The sequence below is a fragment of the Anolis sagrei genome, chromosome 2, assembly GCF_037176765.1.
Source record: "Anolis sagrei isolate rAnoSag1 chromosome 2, rAnoSag1.mat, whole genome shotgun sequence".
NCBI lineage: Eukaryota > Metazoa > Chordata > Lepidosauria > Squamata > Dactyloidae > Anolis > Anolis sagrei.
This window is the reverse complement of record NC_090022.1, coordinates 99,516,278-99,540,838: the sequence shown is the minus strand read 5'-3', so window position 1 is coordinate 99,540,838 and position 24,561 is coordinate 99,516,278. Positions and strand designations below refer to the sequence as shown.

Below are 24,561 nucleotides of genomic sequence, written 5' to 3'. Positions count from 1 at the left end.
GTCAGAACAAGAAGTAGCAGTTCCTCCCTCCCTCCTCCCTTCCCACAAAGCTAGTGCTGCCCTCACCTTAGGAAAACTTGCTATTCTTTTTTTAAGCAGCCATTATAACCTCACTTCAATGCTCAAGACTCTCCTTCCACTGTGAATGCACATCAAAGATATAGCAACAGGGTGAGGAATGTGGGTTTTTTTCTGTGCAATCAAGTCATTTCTGACTTATGATGACAAGAAGAAAACCCTATCACAGAAAAAAATTAACAAGATTTATTCAGACAGAAAGTTGTGATGGCCCTCCTATCAATCTGGGAGAATGTAACTTGCTAACTTGGTGGTTTCCATAGCTGAGCAGGGATTCAAACTATTATTTCCCCAAGTCTTAGTTCAACACTCAAACATTCCTCACCATGGTACTCTGGAAATGAGGGTGTTGCTTCTCCTCACAAATATGCATTCTGCTGTCAAATGAAATTTGCCTTTAGTTTCCAAATTTCTAGCATTTCTACTGAATACTGAGAAACAGAGTTAAGGCATGTGAAGAAAAAGGATAGGTAAACTTACAGAAAATATAAATCCTGTCGCGGGATTTCGAGGGAAATGTGTGAACACTGATATGAACATTTTAACGGAAAACAGAAAAAATGGAACATCAGTATAACTTCCTTCTTTCCTTTCTTCTTCCCTTTCTTTCCTGTCTTTCTTTTAACATGCTAAGAAACAGCATAAATTAAAAACAAAGTGCAATTTAAAATATGAGTAAATAAACAAACAAAAAGCAACAATGCAACTATCTGAATGAAACATCGTTAAAGCATTATAAAAACACTGTCTTTCAGAGTTCACTGTTTTACCCATGAGGAAAAGATGGAGAAACTAATGGGCATGTCAGAGAAATAGGCCTGCATCTTTCCTGAGAAATGTTTGCTAAGGTGGCATTTAAGGGCGGTCTTGCAGGAGGGCTGATGCAGTTGAGGGCCTTAGTCCTTCTGGCCCATGATGCAACAAAGCCAATAAATACAAATAATAGAATTGCCTTCTCCCTCTGCCACTCAAGGCTTCAACGAGATGATATTCATTTGCTTTTTTCTGCCAGAAAGGGCAGTATATAAAATCAGGAATGTTTGTATCACAAATATGGCCTGGGATGGTGTATTTGGCCCCATGGCTGCACTCTGCCCCATCTCAGACAAAATGTGCTCAAAGGTTTCATTTCCTCTGTCTCTTAAGTGCATCATCTCAATTTGTATTTCCTATGAGAACATGTGAATTAGTACACATTTGTTCTTCAGACCATGCCCATTCAAATCTAATGCTATAGGTCTTGGCTTGAATTTACTAAAATGCTATTTTAACAGCAGATACATATATAACAAAGAATTTCGAATTTTGATTGGGAGTTAACATTTGTATAAAACCCCACAGCTTGGCATAGGAACAGAACAGAATGGACATGTGAATAAACACATGTGGAACTAGCACAGATTTGGAGTGTTGACAAGCAATGAAAGAAGAGACCTCCCACCTAATCTTTATTCCAAACTAATTACTGGATTATATTTTGTGTGTCTAACTATTGCATAAACAGAAAGGTTGTCACCCAGCTATAGAATTCAAATGTTTCTCCACACATTACAAACAAGCATTTAATGCTCTTCCTCAAAGCTATGCCTTAATGACGAAACTGAATTCAATCTAAATGACTTCCTCCAGAAGAAATAGCATAGAGACATCCAACTGTTTCCAGTCAAAAAGATACTGTGCAGCTATCCTTTCTTTCCATCCTTAAGAGAAATTATGTAGCAATGCAGAGAAAAGAGGAGGAGGTGACAAATAGATCCCCCACCCTAAAATTCTTTGCTTTTACAATAAAAGCTTCACATAGAAACTCCTGAGAAGACATGCCTTTTGGGCAAATTGAGGATGAGATGGAACATGATGGATTGTGAAGCCCAATTACAATCTCCATATCATAATGACAAAGAATCCCAGGTTTTATTCAAACAAAAAATTTGACTTCACTCTGAACAGGGGGAGAGGAATTTATCCTGATTCTGATAGATCACTCATGGAAGAAAATATTACAAAGTAGCATGGTTTATTTTATCTGCATACTTCAACAGCATTCAGACATTAATTTGGGTTTAGAATTTTCAATACTAGGACTAATCTGGTACTCAAAATTAAACTACAATTTATTTTCATTTATTTGCTACAGTGTCTTGCCTTTCCTTCAGTGAAGACAAGGTAGAGTAAAAAACGTTCCACCTCAGCACATTATCTTCACAACAACCCCATGATGTAGGTAATAGAGAGAGAGAGAGTGAGAGAGAGAGAGAGAGACAGAATGAGAGAGGACACAATTGACCTAAGCAGGTCACTTGTGAGGATTTTTTCTCAGCAAGATCTAAAACAGTGGTTCCCAACATTTTGTGAGCAGGGATCACTTGACCAGGGACAACTTTGTCCAAGGACCATTTTGAACAGGGACCACTTTGACCAGAGACCACTTTGACCAGGGACCATGTTCCAACATTAGTACCAAAAGGATTATGAATCAGTTTTTGTCAACTTTAGATTGGTTTGGGGTGCTGATTCAGAAAATTGCATTGGGTAGACCACATCAGTTCTAGTTTTTGATACAGAATATGTGCCATGGTCAGTGATAATGAAAGAGTGCCACGGAAGAGTGGAACGGAAATATAAAATAAAGTGGAAGGAAGCTCATGGACCAGATTTCTGTCCTCATGGCCCACTGGTGATCTGTGGTCCACAGGTTAAGAACCACTGATCAAAAGCCAAGTGCTCCTGAGATGACTGCCACACTCCAGGTATTGCACAAAAGGCACTTTTAACGCAATATACACAGTATGTAATCAAAACATAAATTTAATTCTGGGAGTAAACAGCTAAACAAATTCCTTAGAATGTGAGTGAAAATTGTATGACTCTACAACGGTGAACATTTCTCTGCTCCCAATATCTCCAAACTGAGTAACTAATTAAAAAACTGGATAAAAATAAATTTTAAAAGTTTACATACCATTTAAACAAGAATATGGCAGAATAAATATCATTCTGGGAGGCAATTTGGATAGGATTCAATTTAAAAGAAGCTGAAATGTTTAGGCAGAACATAATAACTAATTAAATGAGACACCTGAAACTTACTAGGGACCTGTCCAGACAGCACATTTATTGTGGTATCTATCACAATAAAGGAGGGGCTGTCCAGACAACGTTCTGGACAGTCCCAAATTAATGTTTGTAGCAAATTAATTTGATAGTGGATGTATTCTGCGCCTTCTTGGAAGGTGAGGGATAAATCCACTATTTCCGGGTCTGGACTGCAGAATACTGCAGTACACAGTATTCCCACAGTTTACTGGGCTAAATAAGCCCGGTGAACTGTAGGAATACCCACCCCCTCCCCCGAAGCCCCCAGATCCCTTAGAAAAGTAATAAAAACTTACGTGCCCTCCATTACAAGCCTCGGCCAACTCTCCTGGCACGTAGAAATGATGCGCCAGGAGAGGGAGGGGGGAGAGGAGGGAGAAAAATCATGTCATTTCTATGCACCTCGAGAACTGGCCGAGGCTTGTAATGGGGGATACATAAGTTTTTATTACTTTTCTAAGGGGTCTGGGGGCTTGGGGAAAGGGCCTCCGGATGTTCTCTGGGGCTACTTCCGAGACAAGGTCTCTGGACAGGCCCACAGAAACATCTGTGGGTTTTTTTTAAACATAGATGCTTCTGGGGAAAAGGCCTGTCTGGATCTGGCCTAAGAAATAAGAATTCCTAACCTTTTCATAAATGACTCTATTAGCAATTAAAAATTATGTTCCAGGACAATTCCTTTTAAACTGAAAAGCAATTTCTTCAGCAAAATTGAAAATATATATCAGTCATTACATGCCTCACAAATGCAGCTGACATTTAATAAAGTATTTGCACTAAATAAATGAAAATTGATAATAACACAGATAAGCATCTTAAGCTGTCAACTGACTAAGTAATCCAATAAACATTACAGATATTTTGACTGCCAACAGCTATTGGCAAGAGGAGGTGCCGTAGTACAAAGCCTAATGGGAAGGCAACAAAACCAATGAATGCAATAAGGTTAATTAGAAGCTACTTTCCAAACTTCCCAGTAAACAACAGCCTTTCCTGACTCTATCTATAAACAAATTCTGCCAGATTTACTGTTCCATTTTATCCCCAAGGAAATTGACAATTCCTAGCCAATACTGAAAAGGTTGTGTGTGCTCAAGACCTGGATGGAATTTTGCAGCTAATCAAATTTGGATATAAAAGTTTAGACCCTACATCATGCTTTATAAAGGAACCCTACACTGACATAGAACTCAAGTACATATAATGACCTCTTATTTTAGTATATGAAGTAAAATCGGCTGATTTGAATTAACCCAGGAAAGGGCACTTTAACATGGATTTACCCTGAGTTAATCTAATTTGAGATAAAATCTGAATCCTGTACCAGAATTCAGGTTCTCCCCTGAGCTAGGGTAGTCCAGATTGCTGCAGCTAATTCCTAAGTAGAACTGGCTCCAGCTGTTTTAGGCTGGATCTACACTGCCCTATAATCCAATTTCAGAATGTGGATTAAATACATTGATCTGGATCAATGTAGACTAATACAATTTACTTCAATAATCCATATTTTGAAACTTGATTATAGGGCAGTGTAGATTTAGTTTCAATAGCCATCCTGTGCTCCTGAAAATAAAACAGTTGGGAAAGGTGGGATGGCTGTCCCCTCCTTCCCCACCCCGCTACTTCATCCTGAGAGGTCTCCTTTCCACTCCCAGGATTCATGACCCATGAAAGAGGATGGGAGAAAAGAGATGGAGGCTTTCCCTTCTTCCTTCCTCCCTTGTGGGTCATGCAACTCTGTAGTAGAAAGAAGACCCACCCCCAAATCAGGTGGCTAGCCAAGACATGGAGGAGGAGGAGCACCAAACCATTTTTTGGCATGGTGTGCAGTTAGAGTCCTTGTCAGGCTGTAAAAGCAGGGTCAAACAGTTGTCTCCTACTTTATTTGTCAGTACAGAATCAGGTTTACATGTGAAGGCTCTGAAAAATAGTTACATCCCATTCAACATTGTGAAACAGCTGTGAAATAGTGACACTTGTGGAACTTTACTTGGAATTAGAAACATCAATAGTTATGCAATGGACAAAAAAATATAACTAGCGTACATCAGTTTAGGTCTGCAGAACACACCAATAGGATCCTGTCAAAATCCACCAATGTTATAAGGTCACAAGTTCCCACTTCCGCCTTAACCTCTTTTTCATATTTTCCCAAAAATAAGTTATACCACATTCCAGGAAAATATATGTTTACCTTAATACTTAACTGCAGATATCAAGCTGTTTAACTGTGTCAAAGAATAGAACAAGTGGCATTTTTGTTTGTTTGTTTAGGTTTATCCTTCTGATTATTATCCTGATATTGATTTTTTTAGTTTTTCCAGTTCACCTCTTTATGTCCATGAAAGCTAGGAGACTGCTTTTATTTTAATTGGAATATGAGAGTCTCAGCATGGTATTATGATTTCATTGACCACAACCTAATCAAGTATATTCATGACAGGGGCTCATGGTGATCCTGTTACTAATGTATATCCTGTCTAATTCCTCCAACTTCATGATTTAAAAAATTGTAATTGCAGCAACGATAATTTCTCTACTTATGTTCTTAAAACAGAAATCCTTGGATTGTGCAACTGATCGTCTTGGAGATTACTTTCCTGATACAACAGGTCTGACTGGAGGTTTATCTCAAAGGATTACATAGCAACCTGGCTAAATGTCAGCAGTTTTGAGGATGGTGAAGAAGGTTAGTTGATGGATTATTTGATGGATCACCCCATTTATATCTGGCTATGCATGGGAACAGCATATTGTAGGAGATATCTGAAATGCGTGATGACTTTGGACCAGGCTTTGTTCATATCTGTGAGCACAGTGGCTGACTAAAATTACACAATCCAGGCATGTAGGCTATATCATGTGCTTCAGAAAACAATTTCTAGACATTCATTATTTTTCTCTGCTGTGAAATATATTTGTCTTTGCGGAATTCACAAGATCCTTTCATCTGGATCATTAAGTGCTTCTACCATCTGATTCCCTTCAGTTTTAGAAAGTGACCTGTTTTGAGTGTGTGCTGTGTGTTTGTGTGGGTGTGAACTGAACATGTTGTGTACCAGGAATCCCACCTCAGAGGAATATGCAAGCTTCTGATTCTGATTGTACTGGATTCTCCCAAGGGCTTTATATGAAAATAAACTAATCTTGCTATATAACATCAAGGCAAAATGTTCTTGTGGATTTGTGGCATGTCCATTGAAACATGAAGTGATATAAACTGGAAACTGGAGTCAAAGAAAGGATCATATTCAGATTCTGCAGTTCATGCAGTGGTAGTAACAGAGGATTTTAGTGTTGAGATAAGTTATTTTATTATTTATGTGTTTGCCATTTATGTTGTGCTCCACCCTGAGTCCCCTTCAGGGTGAGATGGGAAGAATATAAATGCTTTAAACAAACAAATAAATAAATAAATAAATATTGGTTCATTCTGCTGAGCTGCTATTTCCAAAAACAGCAAGCTATTTCTGTATTCCTTTTTTACAAAATAATATGATTGTTCACAATACACACTAAAAAAAAAGAAAAACAGCTGCAATAAATAACTCTAGGTCACACAATGCATATGATGTGTTATAATTAACAACAATGACAAATTCAAGCAATGCAAAACTTTGAAAGCTAAAGAGCAAGCTAATGAGACTCTAGAGAGAGAGAATTCACAAACAACAACAACAAAAACTTTATTTATATACCGCTCTATCTCCCCAAAGGGACTCAGAGCAGTTTCCAAGTAATTAATACATACAAAGAGAACAGCATGAACATAAAATTAACAAGAAAAACTAAGCATTAAAAACCACAATAGCACATATATTAAAAATAATACTGCCTGTTCAAGGCAGTTTAAACAGCCAGGCTGGGCTAGTGCAATTTTAGAGGGCCCAGGAAATTAGGTAGAATCTATGGCTATACATTTCCAGGGCCTGATAAAAGAAAGTGACCTGGGTAATTGGTAGAAAAAGATATGGCCAATTTCAACAGTATCTAGGGCAGAGCTAGAACTAGTCGTTCTCAAAGGTTTGTTTAAACTACCAGGTCTTCAGGCTCTTATGAAAGGAGGGGAGAGATGGGACCTGTCTTATTTCTCCAGGAAGGGTGTTCCAGAGGCGGGGGGGCACCACCAAGAAGGCCCTCTCTCTCATCCCCACCAACTGTGCTTGTGACGGTGGTGGGAGTGAAAGGAGGGACTCCCCAGAAGATCTTAAAGTTCACGCCGATTAATAGAGGGAGATGCAATCGCGAAGATAGGTGGGGCCAGAACCGTTTAGGGCTGTACTGGAGATACTATGTTGTTGTTATTGTTGTTGTTGTAATGTGCCTTCAAGTCATTTCCAACCTATGGTAACCCTATCACAGTTCTTTGTAAAAAATTGTTTAGACAAGGTTTACCATTATTTTCTTCTAACTGGAAGAAACTGAGGCTGGGGCTTAGTTCTAACAAACAAGCAAGTAAGGAACTACCGCCCCTGTATTGTCAAAGGCTTTCACGTCTGGAATCACTGGGTTGTGGTAGGTTTTTCAGGCTGTATGGCCATGTTCTAGAAGCAGGAAAGAATGCTTCTAGAACATGGCCATACAACCCAAAAAACCTACAACAACCCAACTACAGTCTCTCTTTCTCAACTGTACCACAGGCAATAATCAGGCAATAGCAGCTGCTTGGCAACTCACCTTGAACCAACAAAGATGTCAAGGCATTTTCCAGTTCTCAGCATGTACAAAGAAGAAGCATTCAGATTGTGGAAAAGAGAAATAATTAGAACTATAAGAATCTGCCTTAATCTGAGTCAGACCAGTGGTCCACCTCAAAATGTTAGTAGTGACTCTCCAAGATTCAGCCAGGGTTTCTTCGTAGGGTATGAATGACTTTGTTCTTCCCTGGTGGTCTACTACTTAAATACTAACCCGACCATTAGCTTTCAAAATAAAATGAGACCAAGTGTTTTCAGAGTGTTGTATGGTAGTCAATTGAAGAAGCGCAGATTCCATGCTTGGGGGAGAAGAGGCAATGGGGAGGAGCATGAAGGAAAGAAAAATATCAAAGAAAGATAGTGGTAACCAAAGAGTTAACTACAGCATAGGAAAAAGAGAGCAGGCTCAGCCCAAACAAACAAAAACAGAGAAAGAGGAGAAAAGAGAATTACTTAAAACCTGAAGAGGGTGCATTATGTTCTTTGGGACATCTGTGGTCATTTTTAGGGGAGCTAGGCTTAAACTATGGGAGTCTCTTCCTACCCCTCCTGACTTTTCCTTCACTGGGAGATTGATCAGCCACCTCAGCCTTTTGACAAGATTTGGAACAGGAAGAGGAGATTTCCCTCTTACAGCCAGAGCATTTTCTCTTTTCAACAGGCATTACAGCAGAGAGCATTCAGCTGCAACATTCTCAGATCTTTCCCTTAAGTCCAGGCACAGTGCTTTCCCAAGGATTACTCCTTTACTATCCAGCCTGAAAAGATTTATAACCAACATAGAGACCTGAAGAGAGGCAACAAAATTGAGAATGGGAGAAAGAACTGTCATAAAACTAATACAGTTAATATAACTCAGGTTAACAACAACACCAAAAATGCCTGGAAAGAAGGAGACTAAGGTAGGAGGAAGTGTAATGCACAGCTAGACCAACTAATCTACCTGCCATATCAATTGGGAAACAATTGAAAAAATAATGGAAAATATGAAGAAACATGAGCATTTCCTGGAACAGAATACATATAATGGTGGTGGGGTTGGTGATTCCAAGAACTCAAGTCCCTTAGGCCCAAAAAATGTTGGTGTTCCCAGCTTTCATTAGCATGTATAGAGGTTGTTTCTGTAGGATGGGTGTATATTGGTTTCATTCTGGTTTCTTTTGTATATCACAGGTTGAGTATCACTTATTTGATGTGCTTAGGATCAGAAGCATTTTGGAAAATGGATTTTGGAATACCTGTATTTGCATATATAGATTAGATACAGATATAGATTCAATCTAGATATAGATAGATATATCTTTGGGTATCTTGGAGATGGGACCCAAGTCTAAACATTAAACTATTATTTATTATTTATTTATTTACTTTATTTGTATACTGCTGTTCTCAGCCCTTAGGCGACTCACAGCGGTTAACAACAAGAACAGCAGAAATTCAATGCAACAATAACACGATATAAAAACAGTTAACATCATAACACATTATACAATAATATACAATTAGCAACAATAGCAATTCACTAGCGTCTCATCACTAAAAAATATGATCCAGATCCGTCATCCATTGTTCCATTCCTATGTTCATTACACTCATTGCACTGACTATTCAAACGCCTGCTCAAACAACCAGGTTTTCACTTTTTTGTGGAATACCATTAATGATGGAGCTAGTCTAATGTCCGTGGGAAGGGCGTTCCACAGCTGAGGGGCCACCACTGAGAAGGCCCTATCTCTCATCCCTGCCAGCCGTGCCTGTGAGGCAGGCGGGATCGAGAGCAGGGCCTCCCCGGAAGATCTCAAAGTCCTGGTGGGTTCATAGGCAGAGATGCGGTCGGATAGGTAAATTATGTTTCCATACTCAGTATTTTTAATAACTGTATGCATGAAACAAAGTTTGTGTACACTGAACCATCAGAAAAGAAGCCATCTTAGCCACCAATGTGAACAATTTTGGATTTTTTATCATTTTGGATTTTGGAATTCTGGATAAGGGGTTATCAAGCTGTATTACTGAACATACAAGACTGTATGTTATGACCCAGGACAAGCTGCAATGTACGTCTTTGTACTTCCTAATTGCATTTATTATTTTTCACAGAATGTTAGAAACTACAGAGTTTCCATTTCCCCTCTCAAATTCCTTCTCCCTTGGCTTTTTTCTCTTTCCCACCCTTTTACCATCTCCTCCTTCAATAGACAAGATGCTTTCAGGAATTTGGCTAATAATGAGTGTGTGGAGAACATTTTAAAACTTGAACATACAGGATTTGTGTTTTGTTTTTCTGCAAGAGAGGAAGGCAGGATTTTAATGGTCATGTATAGCAATCCCTATTTCAGTTCCTTCCTGAAACCATTCTGCAAACATTTATGTCGTGTAAAGCACATAGAGACAACAAAATTAATTAGCATAGTTATTACTCTATTTCATTAGCCTTACAGATGTATGAAATGAATTAATTAATGACAACCTAACTAATTAAATAATTCCAATTAAATGACTAATTCCTAGCAAAACATTATCAAACTCATTTTGAAACCTAACGTTCAAAGTTCTAATATTATACTATTACAATATGACTTCTGTATCCATAGGATCCATGGTTTAATGTATCAATGTCCAATTAAATGTGTCCTTTAAGCATTTCTAGATCTTCCAGTGAGAATCTATGTCATTCTTGGACCAGAAATTCTTCATTTCAATATGTTTCCTATTATCTGTGGTTTTGCATATCTATATGAAGTCTGGGAACATATTTAATTCATGTAACTAGCATTTAATTTAATAATTGGGCCATTAGACCTTTGGACATACTGTTCTGTAGCTCAGAGTAGGTGAAACTTTATTACAGGTGACAGGTAGGAACTTTCATAACTAATTATTTCTTTATATTTATTTTATTTTTATTTAAATATTTATTATTTTCTGACTTTCTGGGTTAGGCACTTTCAAGGCAATAAAGCAAATACATGATTAAAATGCAAACATAACAATAAAAATCTTCCCCTGTACAACAAGGGTTACTACAGTTTCTTTGTTTAAGAGGCTTCCTTTGCAGGCTGTAGGGTTGCCCTTTATTTCGCACCTTTTGTTGCACAGTCTCAGACTAGTTGCCTCATTTTACCTGCTCTTTGTAAGAGGGCTATTCCTTAAGAGTGACCACCTACTTCCAAAAGACAGGGTAGGAACAACAGCATTTTTTCTAAAAGATTTTCCTAGGGGAAGACACTCTGTATTTGCCAAATTCCAAAGACCCCTTGCTTGCCCTATTAGCACTACACACGTAAAAAAAAAAAACCTCATTCAGATCTTCAGAGAGAATACGGAGTAAAAGGAATTGGTTAGGATGCAAGTAATCACAAACCGTGTATAGAAGACAATAGTCAATACAAAATAAATATAATTATCTTGTACATGCAGACAAACCTCCAAGTCCTTCCAGCTTTTAGTTGTGATCACTGTGTATTCTTTTTTCTCATGTGAATGTGTGTTGATAGCATCGTTGACGTGTCATCTGGCAACAAAGTAAGACATGTTCTTCAATTGTAGAATTAATCCTCATTGAAAACTGTGTTCAGTCTCCTATTTAATAACACGTCAGGGCCCCACTCTTCCCTGCATGTTGTAGTCATTGGATTAAGAGGCTGAAATCTATTGCACAAAATCTGAATTATTAAAAAGTGACAAGGGATGAACCTGGATGTTTCCTCCCCTTGCTTTGTGTGTGTGTGGGGGGGGGGGGGGTGAGGTATATTGCAGTAAGAGCAGTAAGAGATCACACTGTGTGGCTGGTCAAAATATATATTTGGATTATGTTGCCACTTTCCCTAAGGATCACTGATGATGCAGGAGGCTGGGGGGACCATGCAACGATTCTTGCAGATAAAGGAATGGTAAGGCAAAGGTTTCCCCTGACATTAAGTCTAGTCATGTCTGACTCTTTGGGGTGGTGTTCATCTCCATTTCTAAGCCAAAGAGCCAGCATTGTCTGTAGACGCCTCCAAGGTCATGTGGCCGGCATCCTGCATGGAGCACCATCACCTTCTTGCTGAGGCAATAGCTATTGATCTACTCACATTTGCATGTTTTCAAACTGTTAGGTTGGCAGAAGCTGGGACTAACAGAGGGAGCTCACCCCGCTCCTCGCATTTGAACCACCAATCTTTTGGTCAGCAAGTTCAGCAGATCAACGGTTTAACTTGCTGCGCCACCGGGGAGCCCTATTTGTTGCAAATAGGACCCACAATATTGTTAAAAAAAATACTTTGGGAAAACAGGGAAGACCTATTGTAGAACATGGAACAGAGCACTGGGGATATAACTGATAATGAGACATCTCAAAGTAGCCCGGGCTGCTGTCCATTTCTTCAACAATGTTCTCATTGTTTATTGTACATCCAGCCTTCATGGCCAGAAGTCATTTATAATGACAGCTTTATTTGGTTCTTCACTGACTTAACAATGGCCTAAGAGCAAAATAAAATAAAAACAAATAGTTGCCTTCTTTCTTGGCCAAACATCCACATCAGCTAATAAAAATATTGTTAATTGCTCAGGGAGTGCTTGCAAGCAGAGGCTTTTAGACTATGTTTTAAGAGTGGATGATATTTCAGATCATTTGCTAAGCACCAGGAGGGGAAGGCAATTTGGCATGTTGTACAGGAAGAAATGCCTGCTTGACAAAGCATCATATTAATGAGGTAAACTACTACTTCAGCACAGTGGGAGAGATCAGGATGTAAATATCAGGGCGTAACCCTACAGAGGAAAATCCTCTAAAAGACTTGTTGATAGATGCGGTATCAAATGAATTGCTTGCTTCTTAGAAACTGCTTTGATATTTATTGGTTCAAATTGCTCCAGTGACTCACCCTTGCATAAGCTTTCATGGCCCATTTTAATCTTGACATTTCGGGAAGCCAGACTGATGCTGGATAATGACTAGGTTTTCAAAGGATCAAAATGAAAAAGGAGAAGCCGGGCTGTAATAATTATAGTCTGGCAATGTATGGTTTCACATAATCTGAGCTGAGTAAAGTGATAATATAATAATGAGTCAAGCAATAAGGCCAAGGCAGATTATAGAAAATGGAACTCTCACTTGGATAAATTGGGCAGAATTGTATTTTGATATGTATGTCTGTGTCAGGGTTGAAAGCTAGGCAAACAATTTTTCCTTTTGTTTGTGCATACATTTGTGCTTTGATATAACTTAGCTAACAATGGAAACAACCCATAGCATCATCTCTATTATACAATCAGTGTCGTCCCATAAATCTTAGTGACACGTCTGTCCTGCTTATTTCAATAAGACTTGCATACAATGGCAGCCTCTTTTCAGATAAGGGTGTCTGTGATGCCATGTAGATAGGCATTGGCCAACATAGCTGCAGTAGTCCTAAGAGGAACAAATCCATTCGTCTCCTATCAGGAGCCATTCCACTCTGCCGATAAGCACAGCAAGTTCCACAGGTGTAGCCAGTTCGGTAGTTTTCAGATTCTTCATAGTTGAGCCATCACCAGTTCAACTGGATAGTGTCCTCAACGCAACCCTTTGTAACCTAGCTGTGGGCCACATCCCAGGTTTGCCAGTCATGGTGGCTATTAATATGGCAGTCTATAGCTGCCCGTCCTGTTGACAAATCCTTCCTTTTTAGCCATGGCAGCTCATTTCCTCTACTTTTACCTTAGACAAATGCCTTCTAAAGTCAGCAAGACCATTTTTCTTGAGACAGATCCATTTACTGACACTAGTGCTGATAGGTCAAGGACACAACCTGGAAAGTTACTTTAAAAAAGCAATTATTTACCATTCTAAGGATTTGCTAGGGAAGCTAGATATACCTTAACATTGTAATTTCTTAATTTCTGATGCTTTTAACATAACTAAAATCCCAATAAGTTTTCAAAATCTGGTTTCACAAGCCCAAGTATGTTTTATACATCTTAAAATATTCAATTATTTGTCTATGAGCAATAACATTGTGTTGGGTAACCCTCCATCACTGACTCCTCTCTTTTATATCTGTGATTATCTAGTGTTAACAAATCTTCATGTGTCATCCAGTTTCTTCTAAAGAAATGTGTCTTCTGAACAAAGCTTCATGAGGAGAGCACCATAATATTTAGTTCATATTCATAGTAGTGATCTCCTTACTTGAGTAGTTATTAAAACATTAATTTAATTTTCTTTTATCATACTAAAGAAAGCCATGTATCCCAAATTTCAATACAGAACTTTCTAGTTGCCAGCACCCACAAAAATTCTTTAAACTGTTTCCTTCTCTCCAAATTGAAAACCAGGACGAGGAGTTGGACAGAAGAATAAAATTATGGATGGGTTTTTAATCTTCATTCCACTGTAGTGGTGTTGCATATGTAATGATTAATTATACATTTATTATAATGTAACGAATACTCTCATTTCAAAGTACATCTGAAAAAAGCTTTTTAGCTATTTAGGTAAATGTGATGCAATGAATGCATTTTTGTGAATGCATAATTCACTCTGTTGATCCTTGTAGAGGTACTGGCCACCTATGGATTTGGATGTTTGGTTTCATCAAGTTTATCTATAAAATTTCTGGAGAAAAATCTAGAGCATTTTCTTTATTAAGCCATCTTAACAAATTTCCCTGGGAATGATATATTTGATTCCTCTGTTGTTTTGAAGTTCAGAGTTTACAGATGTGTCAAAAATACAGTGTTCCCTCACTTACCATGGGTGTTGCATTCCAGGACCACCCGCAAAAAGTGAAAATCAATGAAGTAGGGATGCTATATATGTATATCGAGTTCTGGGGGTGAGGCAGAAGAGAGGAGAGATTTAAAGGCACCGCACACTTTTTTTTGCTAGCTATCTCTCCTTTGCTTTGCAATCTCTCTTGATTGGCTGCCTCTCTCCCCAGGGGAGAGAGGCAGCCAATTATTGCCAGGAGCCAGGATTAGAATGCTGCTTTGGGCAATGGCAACCATTCATAAACTGGGAGGCAAAAACCTGCAAAATAGTGAGTCCATGAACAGCAAACATGAAGTAGCAAGGGAACACTGTACACAAGATGCTCACATTTTCTCAATCTCTTGTTTAGTCTGGAGTGAGATTTGATATTCTCTCGGGAGGGTAATTCCTGACTTTTCTTGATGAATTAAGAAATGATGTGGGTACTTTTTATCTTACTGCAAGAAAGATTTTTAAAAACACAATTTCAAAGCCAATTCAAAATTTAAGAAAGATTATGTGCCATATCGTGTTTTTGTTTTGCTTAGAAAACAGCATTCTATACACAGGAAACAGCTTTTTTCTGCACCAAATACTGCGCAAAAATGCAGTATTTGGAGACTCATTTCATGCAAAATTCAGATGTGGTTGATTTGCATAGGAAACGGTTTTTTCTGCTGTTTTTAATACAAATCAATCACAGGTGAATTTTGCATGGAATGACTACAAATACTGCATTTTCTTCACATGAGATTTCTCAAAATTCATCATTTGGGATAAAACATTCATATTGGTAGCCACTTTTTCTTTCCCCTCCTGCTCTCCCCCAGTCCCACAACTTGTGAAGTGAAAGTGTGGGGAAAAGCAGAAGAGAGAAACTAGTAGTACGGATAACTAACCAAAAATTTATATTGAGTTGAAATCTGGAGATGGAAGTGTTGGGTGTGACTTCTGATGGCTAGGCAATTTTCAGATTAGTAGAGTTCATTTCCGAATCTCTCTATTTCTAAAATTAATTTCACCTCTTTTTTCCACTGTGTTGTACTCTGCCTTGAGCCATGAGGAGAGGCAAATAACAAACAAAACTATCATCATTGTTCTGAAAAAGTTTTATAGCAAGATGGTAACCCCCCCCCAAAAAAAAATTCCATCAAAACCAAAATAGCCATTATTATTATTATTATTATTATTATTATTATTATCCCACTTTATCTCCCCAAAGGAGACTCAAAATAGAATTCAAACCTTTCTTAGATATAGATGTAAATAATCAAATATGTTATTCTCACTTGAAAGGACAAAACATTTATGTATTTTCATCTTGCTGTAGACGAAATTAATTTTTTAATAGTTTTCATCTGTTATTCATGCAAAAGGGTGTGGGAAACTTTTTAAATGTGAAAATTGTGAAAGTTTGTTCAATATCCACACTTTAATGAAAACTAGCGCAAAATTGAGTTGTTCAAAATGCAACTTTTGCACCACTACCACCCCACACCTTTCTGAGGAAAGAGGTTTTCGCATTAAAAAATATGATTTTTACAGCAAGACATTATTTTCGCAAGGAAAAAATTCACTGGTTGCCATTCTGTTCAATATTTATGAGATTGTAGGCCAGATCTCACAACTTTTATGATTTATGTTTACAGTCGTCAACACCTGAACATGACCCCAAAAACCTTCCTCTCAAACCAGGCAATGCCTCAGCTGAAGGCATGACTGAATGAGAAACTGGGAAATGATGTCTGCAGTGCTCTCCCAGACACAGGACACATTGAGAGAAATAGTTGCATTAGTTCTGCAAGATGTCTCCCTGGCTCTCTTTCTCAATGCACCCTGCAACTGAGAGAAACCCTTCAGCTCTGGTGTTGTCTCGATTAAGAAGTAGGTTTGGGGAAGAGGGAACAGGAGAAGCAGCTATAGCCATGGAGTTCCACATTGATGTTTTGTGTGCAAAACACACAATGCTGCACAGAAACATGTGTATTTCTGTGCAGAACAATTTTCCAGTCCAGTTTGGGATGAACAAGTACTGGGTGAAAACTGTACAACATTCTCATTTCTGTGTTATTCTTCCCATCCAGGTTTCCCAAATGATAGAGATCCTTTTTTTTTTTTTGACTGGAAAGGGAATAGCAGGAAATATTTTTCTCCCTGCTAAATGATTATTAGTCACATTTGAGGAGATCCAATTAGAGAATTTTCTTCCCCCAGATGTCAGAATCTGGAATGCAAGCTGCCATTTATTGTTCTACTTTGGGGCCATGTAGATTCTGTTATCGAAACACACACATCACACACAGACTGAGTACATTTAGGCTGAACTGGTGACTAAGAGAGCACATCTCATTGTCCAGTAACTCTACATAGTTCTATTAGGTCCAAGATAGCTGTAACTAATTTTCATAGCATTATAATGATCTCCCCTAGTTGATGAAATGATGAGCTGTGGCGTTATGTTTTAAGTTCAAAAATCCCTCCAATCTCAAATACCGTTCATTAGAAAATGCCAATATTAGAAAATGTTCTGCGGAGTCACTGCCATTGCTTCCATATTTCACAGATGTAGCACAGAAAGCCAAATAATTCTATAATTACATCCTAAATCAAGGGAGCCATGTATAAATATGTGAGAGGAAGCCACAGGGAGGAGGGAGCATGCTTGTTTTCTGCTTCCCTGGAGACTAGGACGCGGAACAACGGCTTCAAACTACAACAGAGGAGATTCCATCTGAACATGAGAAAGAACTTCCTGACTGTGAGAGCCATTCAGCAGTGGAACTCTCTGCCCCGGAGTGTGGTGGAGGCTCCTTCGTTGGAAGCTTTTAAACAGAGGCTGGGTGGCCATCTGTCGGGGGTGATTTGAATGCAATATTCCTGCTTCTTGGCAGGGGGTTGGACTGGATGGCCCATGAGGTCTCTTCCAACTCTTTGATTCTATGATTCTATGATTCTAGGGTAAATGACAGAATCACAAACATGTATCTGGCCATGGTTACAACAGAAATGCTGCAGTACTCACTGGAGATGTCAGTAAGAATGCTTTGTTAAAAATAAAAATAAAATATTTACATTCAAAAGGGTTCTCAGTTACTTTCAGTTATGTTCCAATATAAGAAAAGCAAGAAAATAAATACACATTTCTATACAAGCTGATCAAATGTCTAAATATAAGTCAATTGGTGGTTTTATTTATATGTAATTCTTTCAAATGTTGTGAGCTTTGTTAGGTCTTCTATTCATTGAGTCACAATTAGAGAAAAATGTCTTTTCAGCAATGAAGTGTCAATCTTATAATAGTAAAAAAGGTATGAAAATCCACTTCCACAGACTATTTATTAATTTCTAAGAATTGGTAAATAATTCAAAAGGACATTCATGGCCTTAAATAAGAAGGAACTTTCCACAATCATATTTACTCATATAGTTATCTCCTCCTGAAATGCAGCTACTATGAGACAACTCCAAAATGTCTGTGTTAAGAAGGAATTAGCAACATTACATCTTCTGATTTAGAAAACCTTTGTGAATAGATGGGATTCTGGGATTTGTAGTATTGTGGGATAATTATATTTCTCTGTAGAACAATTAATGTGTATGACAATTAATGTGGTAAAATTACCACATTAATTGTCAGCTGCATTAAGATCACTCTGACCAAAAGGTCATGAGTTCGAAGCCAGCCCGGGTTGGAGTGGGCTTCCAACCAATTGTGTAGCCTTGTTGTCGACCTTTGCAACCCGAAAGACACTTGCATCTGTCAAGTAGGAAAATTAGGTACCACCTTGTGTGGGGAGGCTAAATTAACTAATTTATGAGGCCATAAAAAAGACTCCAGCAAAGCACTCCAGCAAAAGCATGCGGGGAATGCGGAAGTACTTCATCAATGTCGCAGATGGACGATGAAAGCGACAGCTCCCCTGGCAACCAGAAAAAGTTAAATAGCCTCTGTGTATGTCTGTATACGTTGTATGTCAAATTGGCATTGAATGTTTGCCATATATGTGTACACTGTAATCCGCCCTGAGTCCCCTGCGGGGTGAGAAGGGCGGAATATAAATACTGTAAATAAATAAATAAATACATAAGTAAATAAATAAAGAGACATGACCAGATAACTTCTTCAAAGACAACCATTTTCAATTCTGAACATAGAAACCAAAACCAATGACGTGGGTAGAAAACATTTTGTCCTCCAGGTGTTTTGTACTACTGCTCCCACAGGTTTTTTTTTTTTTTATCATTGGCCATGTTGGTTGGATCTGATGTGAACTGATTAGAACTGTGAGCAAAAACAAAGGTTCTCCCCCCATGAAACCAGCCAAAGCAGTCCACCAAAAAAAGCCTGTTTGATATAAATAGCTCTTTGAGGAACATATATCTTTTAAAAAGTATTTTATTATGCTTCCATAACATATGCAAAGCAAACAAAAAGCACTAAGAAACTCTAAAATAAAAACACAGACAAAACAATCCTTAGCTACCCACTGTCCAGCTACCAAACCCTCATCAAAAATATACAAATTAAGGTTGCCCTCCTGCACTTAAAATCAAAGGCTTCAACATAAAACTATAATAAAACTCTCATTGCTACTTAATTAAACCTTAAAGTTCTGCTTAAAAACCAAATACCCAGTCCCCATGTCACAAGTCCAAGTCTCCATACCAAGTCCCCATGTCACAAACATCCAACTTACAAATGACTCATAGTTAAGAATGGGGGTTAGACCTCAGGAAGTGAGAGAAATCTACCCCTAGAAAGGGAAATTCACTCCTGCAATGGTTATCATAGGAGAAAGGGGTCTCCACTGAAGCTTTATCACCAATTCTTGTTTCCACAATAAGCCAAAATGTTTAAAATCCAATTAGCACAGGGACAAAAAGTGAGGGGGGGGGGGTTCTGAACAGGGGCACAGACAGTAAAACAAATACTATGCTACCCAAAATGTGTGTGTGTGTGTGTGTGTGTGTGTGTGTGTGTGTGTAATTAAAATATATCTGTTCCGACTTGCATACAAATTCAGCTTAAGAACAAACCTACAGAAATCATCGTGTTCATAACTTGGGAACTGGCTGTGTTATCTTTCCTTCTTTATGTAAGATACAAATGATAAACAATTGTCTAAAATGTCTGAAGATTTTTCTCTGATTAAAAGTAGATAATTTATCCATTTCTCCCATTGCAAAAATCTTCAAAATCCAAAACTCATATCTTAATCTTCCAAATGAAATCACATGGATTTAATAGTTTTTCAACTTGATTGGGCTGCTTGCTTCCTGTGTTTAATGAGCAGAATAAAGGGATGGAAACACTAAGCTGGAAATTGGAAGAACAAAGTAAAAAGGGCAACAGAAAATATAAGAAATTGAACCAAACTATATTTACGATCCAACAAATAAAATGATCAATAAAGGAAATGCATGAATATTCCCAAGGGGAGGAAGGAGGGGAAAAGGAATGGAAAAGGGGTGGATAGCAAACAAGTATGGGATGAGGGTGATTATTACATATGAATTTTTCTTCTTCTTTGTTAAATTGTATATACAGGGTTAGTCAAAATGCATAGGCCAATCTGCCATTCAATTGAATGGCAGATTGGCCTATGCATTTTGGCTAACCCTGTATATATACACACACACTGTATATACATCATCTATGTTATTTTCTAAACTTCCTCATGAGGAAATGTAGTTATGTTATATGCTACTTATTAGACCCAAATTTTAAAAAAAAGAAAAAAAAGAAAAAGAAATACTTAGCTGAAAATATGTTTACTTGGGTTCCTTCGTAGCTTTTGTTTTTAGGCTCCTTTATTTACTAAATGTTAGATATGCCACTCGGTGGCAGGGCCAGGTTTGCTTTTGTGTTATGTGTTAAATGATCCAGACAGGGAGAGAACAAAAATAGAAGCCAGGATGCTTCTTTGCTTTCAATCTTCCTTGCAGTCATTTTGGTTAACACTTCATAATGCTGTTAAAATACTAATTGAATTAAAGTTAATTGAATAAAAACTAATTGGTGCAGTTTAAATCATTTGCACTTACATGAAATAAATAATGCATGCAGTTGTGATTAGTAAAGTTCAATTTCTAACAAATAAGGGATGAAATATAAATTATGATTAAGCGTGATTCACAAATCTGACAACACCCTTTAGATTTTAGAGTGGCAGAAGTCCAAATGCCTTTCCTGCTGAATCAACTAGTGTTTGTGATTGTGTACTGGAATGAGGCTTGAATAAGATATGATTTCCATTAACAGATCTAATTTGAAGAAACCTGTAATTGTGAAAAGTGCTGTGGGGTCAAATTATTTCAAAATGTCTTTTCTGTTCAACAACTAGGCTCTTATAAGAATTGCTTTCCATTCTCTTAAATCCAATCTAATCTTTGCTGTGAAATTTCTGCAACCAATGAAGGATAATCTGCAGGGATTTTTTCTTAAACAAAGATGTTTTTGAGATATTCCAACAAAAAGTTCTGCTTTCAAATACATTTTCTGCATTTATGTTTCCCTTTACAAACAGATTCACAGGACCTCATCAGATGGCCCTTACAAAGTCAGGAGACAGTGGGGGAAATCGTGGGGCAGCATAATGCTTTGTTCCTTACCATCAGGGTCATCAAGAGGTTGTAATATCCCTTCCCATGGCATTTCTCCACTGTCCCCTGCTTCCTCTTCACCTCCTCCAGCTTTCTTGGATGAGCCTGACTCCTCTAGGCTCCATTTCTCTGTGCTGCCAGCACAGAGCCCCACAGAGCCCTGTTGGAAGTAGTCATGTGTCATATGATGGGCTCTGGGGGACTCCATGCTAGCAGCATGCTGGCAGTACAAAGAAACAGAAAGAAGATGCTTCTCTGGTTCAATGTGATGAGGTCATAGCATCATTAGATTGGAAACAAGGGGGTAAATCAAGAGCTCAGGCTATTTTAGGTGACACTGTTTAAAAGGACCAGCTTCCTGGAACTTCTTATACATGGAAGAAAGGTAATTGCTATTCTACTGTTTTAACAAACCTATGAAAAAGTCCAAAAGCAAACAAATAAGAAAACCAATTATCTCAATTGGGGGGTTGTATCTTAATCTTTTGTACCTGCTGTTGCATCCAGAAAGTGAGGAACCAAAGACAGATACATATGTTTAAGACCAGTTGCATTGGTTATGCAGGAAAATACAACAAACTTCAAAACACCAGTTCCAATTATGTCTTTACTAGGCCAGCACAAAGTCACAGTGATTAGTTTTGAAAGATCACTTCTTTATCAGGCCAAGATATGAAAAATGATAGAGGAAAAGAAAAATGTCACAACAAATATTAAGCATAAAGATTGTATTGAGGCAGTCGATGCAAGGTAGAGGCCCCATCACTGGCATTGCCCTCATGGCCAATTGTACCTGCATCAACACTCTCTCAAGTCTACTTTAGATGCCACCTTAAGTAAACATATCTCAAACAAGATGCAGGCCACAACTCTGGCATGCTCACTTTTTATCTCCTCTATAATGTTTAATGTCTTTGTGTGATGTAGAAATCAGTGCAGTCCAGAAGCTAATTAATCATGCCTTATAAATCATTACAAGTCCTTAAGCTGCATTGGAAGCTCCACAGAATAGAAACACTTCTTTTTCTTGCAAGGCAATAACATTTTGCAGAACTTTTCATTCATGTATGTTTTGGCCTTGTTGTTGTTCGTTCGTTCAGTCATTTCCAATTCTTCATGACCTCATGACCTCAATCCATGCCAGAACTCCCTGTCAGCCATCACCACCCCCAGCTCCTTCAAGATCAATCCAGTCAGTTCAAGGATGCCTCATTACAAAAGCTAAAAAAAAAATTGAAGTACACCTCCCACAATTCTTTCTAATTTTTTGTGTTTTTGAGTTTTCAAAAAGATACAATTCAACCCCCATTAAAATAAGATAAAATAGATACTAAAATAAAGGAACTGAAACAATATTAAAACAATTCCCAAGTCCACCCTCCATAACTTTCTCTACTCCTGTGACCACACCCTTTAAAAAAATAATACAAATAAATAAAAAATTTAAAAGACATAGAAGACATTAAAAGTACAGCTGATTTCTCCCCCTCAAGCTAAAGCATCAATCAAAATGTTATAATGCATTTATAATTGCTTCAATGTCTGCTAAATATAAACAGATATAGTTAAAACTAATATCTACAAACAAGTGATATTATTATTAATAAACAATTTCAACATTGTTACTGAAATTCAATTCTTATAATTTCATATTTTATTTCTGATCTCAAATTTTCCCCAAAATTACTTCCTTTTAATATAGATTAACCCTATTGTATATTAACATTTTTTCAATATAATATCTTATTGTATTTCCCCCTTTATTTTAAATGTTCCTGTTTCATCAATCCATTCTACATAAAAAAGCCTATTTTAAAATTTCTTCCTGAGTTCTGCTGTTTATCCGTGTGAGAGCCATTCAGCTGTGGAACTCTCTGCCAAGGAGTGTGGTGGAGGCTCCTTTTTTGGAAGCTTTTAAGCAGAGGCTGGATGGCCATCTGTCAGGGGTGATTTGAATGCAATATTCCTGCTTCTTGGCAGAGGGTTGGACTGGATGGCCCATGAGGTCTCTTCCAACTCTTTGATTCTATGATTCTAGTAGGCTATCCCACAAATAATCAGAATACTAAGTTTGTACATTTTAACTATAATTCAATTCTTGTAATTTCATCTTTTATATTTCATCTGAACATTCTCCCCAATTTTTCCTTTTAATCAGGATTGATCTTATTGTATTTCAACAATTTTCTATATCTTGTCTTATTGTTTTTTCCCTTCTTTCTCATTGTTTTTATTTTATCAAGCCACACCCCTCCATAAAAAAGAAGTAATTGTTTTATTTTAATTATTCCAGGGCTCTCCATTTATTTATCCCAATTTGTTCTCGATTCTTTCTTGTACAATACGCCATCTTTAAATTAGCTATTTGCACATATAACTTACATGTTCCTCCCATGTAAATGGACTCACATTGAGTTTAAGCAATGCATGCGGGCTTTATTTGTTTGTTTGAACAAAACTTGAAAACTTGAACATTTCCTTCACTATGGTTCTCCATAGAATTCTTAGCCTTTCCTCCGTCTGAAGACCAATCTGCATCCATTTTTCTGCTTTGGTGGCATTCAGATACCCTGTCTGTCTATAGGAATCTGCCCATTTACCCACAAATCTCTAGTTCCTGTCATCCTCTCCTTCTGAGCTGACAATTCCTGATCAATCTGATGTATTATAACTTTTTCTTTCTTCCTCTTTTTCCTGATCTTTTTCTGTTTTTTTTCCTGTAATTTGTTTTATTACTCTTAAGTTTTGTTTAGATTCAGTTATTGTACCTTTAAGTTCCTGCTTAATTAATACTTTGAGAAAGCCCTTTTAAAAGTTCCAACAGCATTTGCAAAATCTGTAGTTGTAACATATTTCAGTATTTCTTCATACACAACTGGAACAGAAATTGGAAAGAGTTCATTACAACTTTACTGTTCGCCATAAACTAGTTGCTGTTGAAATATCCTTATCTCTACTTGGAATGTGAACTGGTTTTACCCATGGGACTTTTCCCCCATGGAAGCCTTTGTAATCCTGAGCATTTTCTCCTAATCTTTATCTCCTTTATAGTGTTATACAAATATTCATAAATATTAATAAAAAATGTAACATGCAGAATTATTTTATTATCCACAACAAAGACTATGACAACATAACAACATGAAGTAGATTGTTGTTATTACATTGAAGGCTAATAGATCTTCCAGTCAAATTTAGTTACATTTATTTAAAGAAGTAAAACATTATCTTGCCTTAATTTAAGAAGGTTCCTAATCTTTATTTTTTATTGATTTGTGAAGTCAATGGATGAGTTCTTAGAGCATGATCAGCATAAATGCTGGGACAGGTCCCTAGAGAGGCAAAATGGCAATCCGAGCCACTTGTATTTTC

The 24,561-nt window shown here is 37.6% G+C and overlaps 1 long non-coding RNA gene across 1 annotated transcript in view; it reads left to right on the top strand.

The window, feature by feature from the left end:
- The window catches only part of LOC132766658 (uncharacterized), a 64,091-nt gene that overhangs the window by 24,837 nt on the left and 14,693 nt on the right, over positions 1-24,561 (top strand). The window contains exons 2-3 of the long non-coding RNA XR_010909437.1: positions 5,729-5,860; positions 21,114-21,216. This is a non-coding gene — a long non-coding RNA (uncharacterized lncRNA). The remainder of the gene's footprint in view (positions 1-5,728; positions 5,861-21,113; positions 21,217-24,561) is intronic.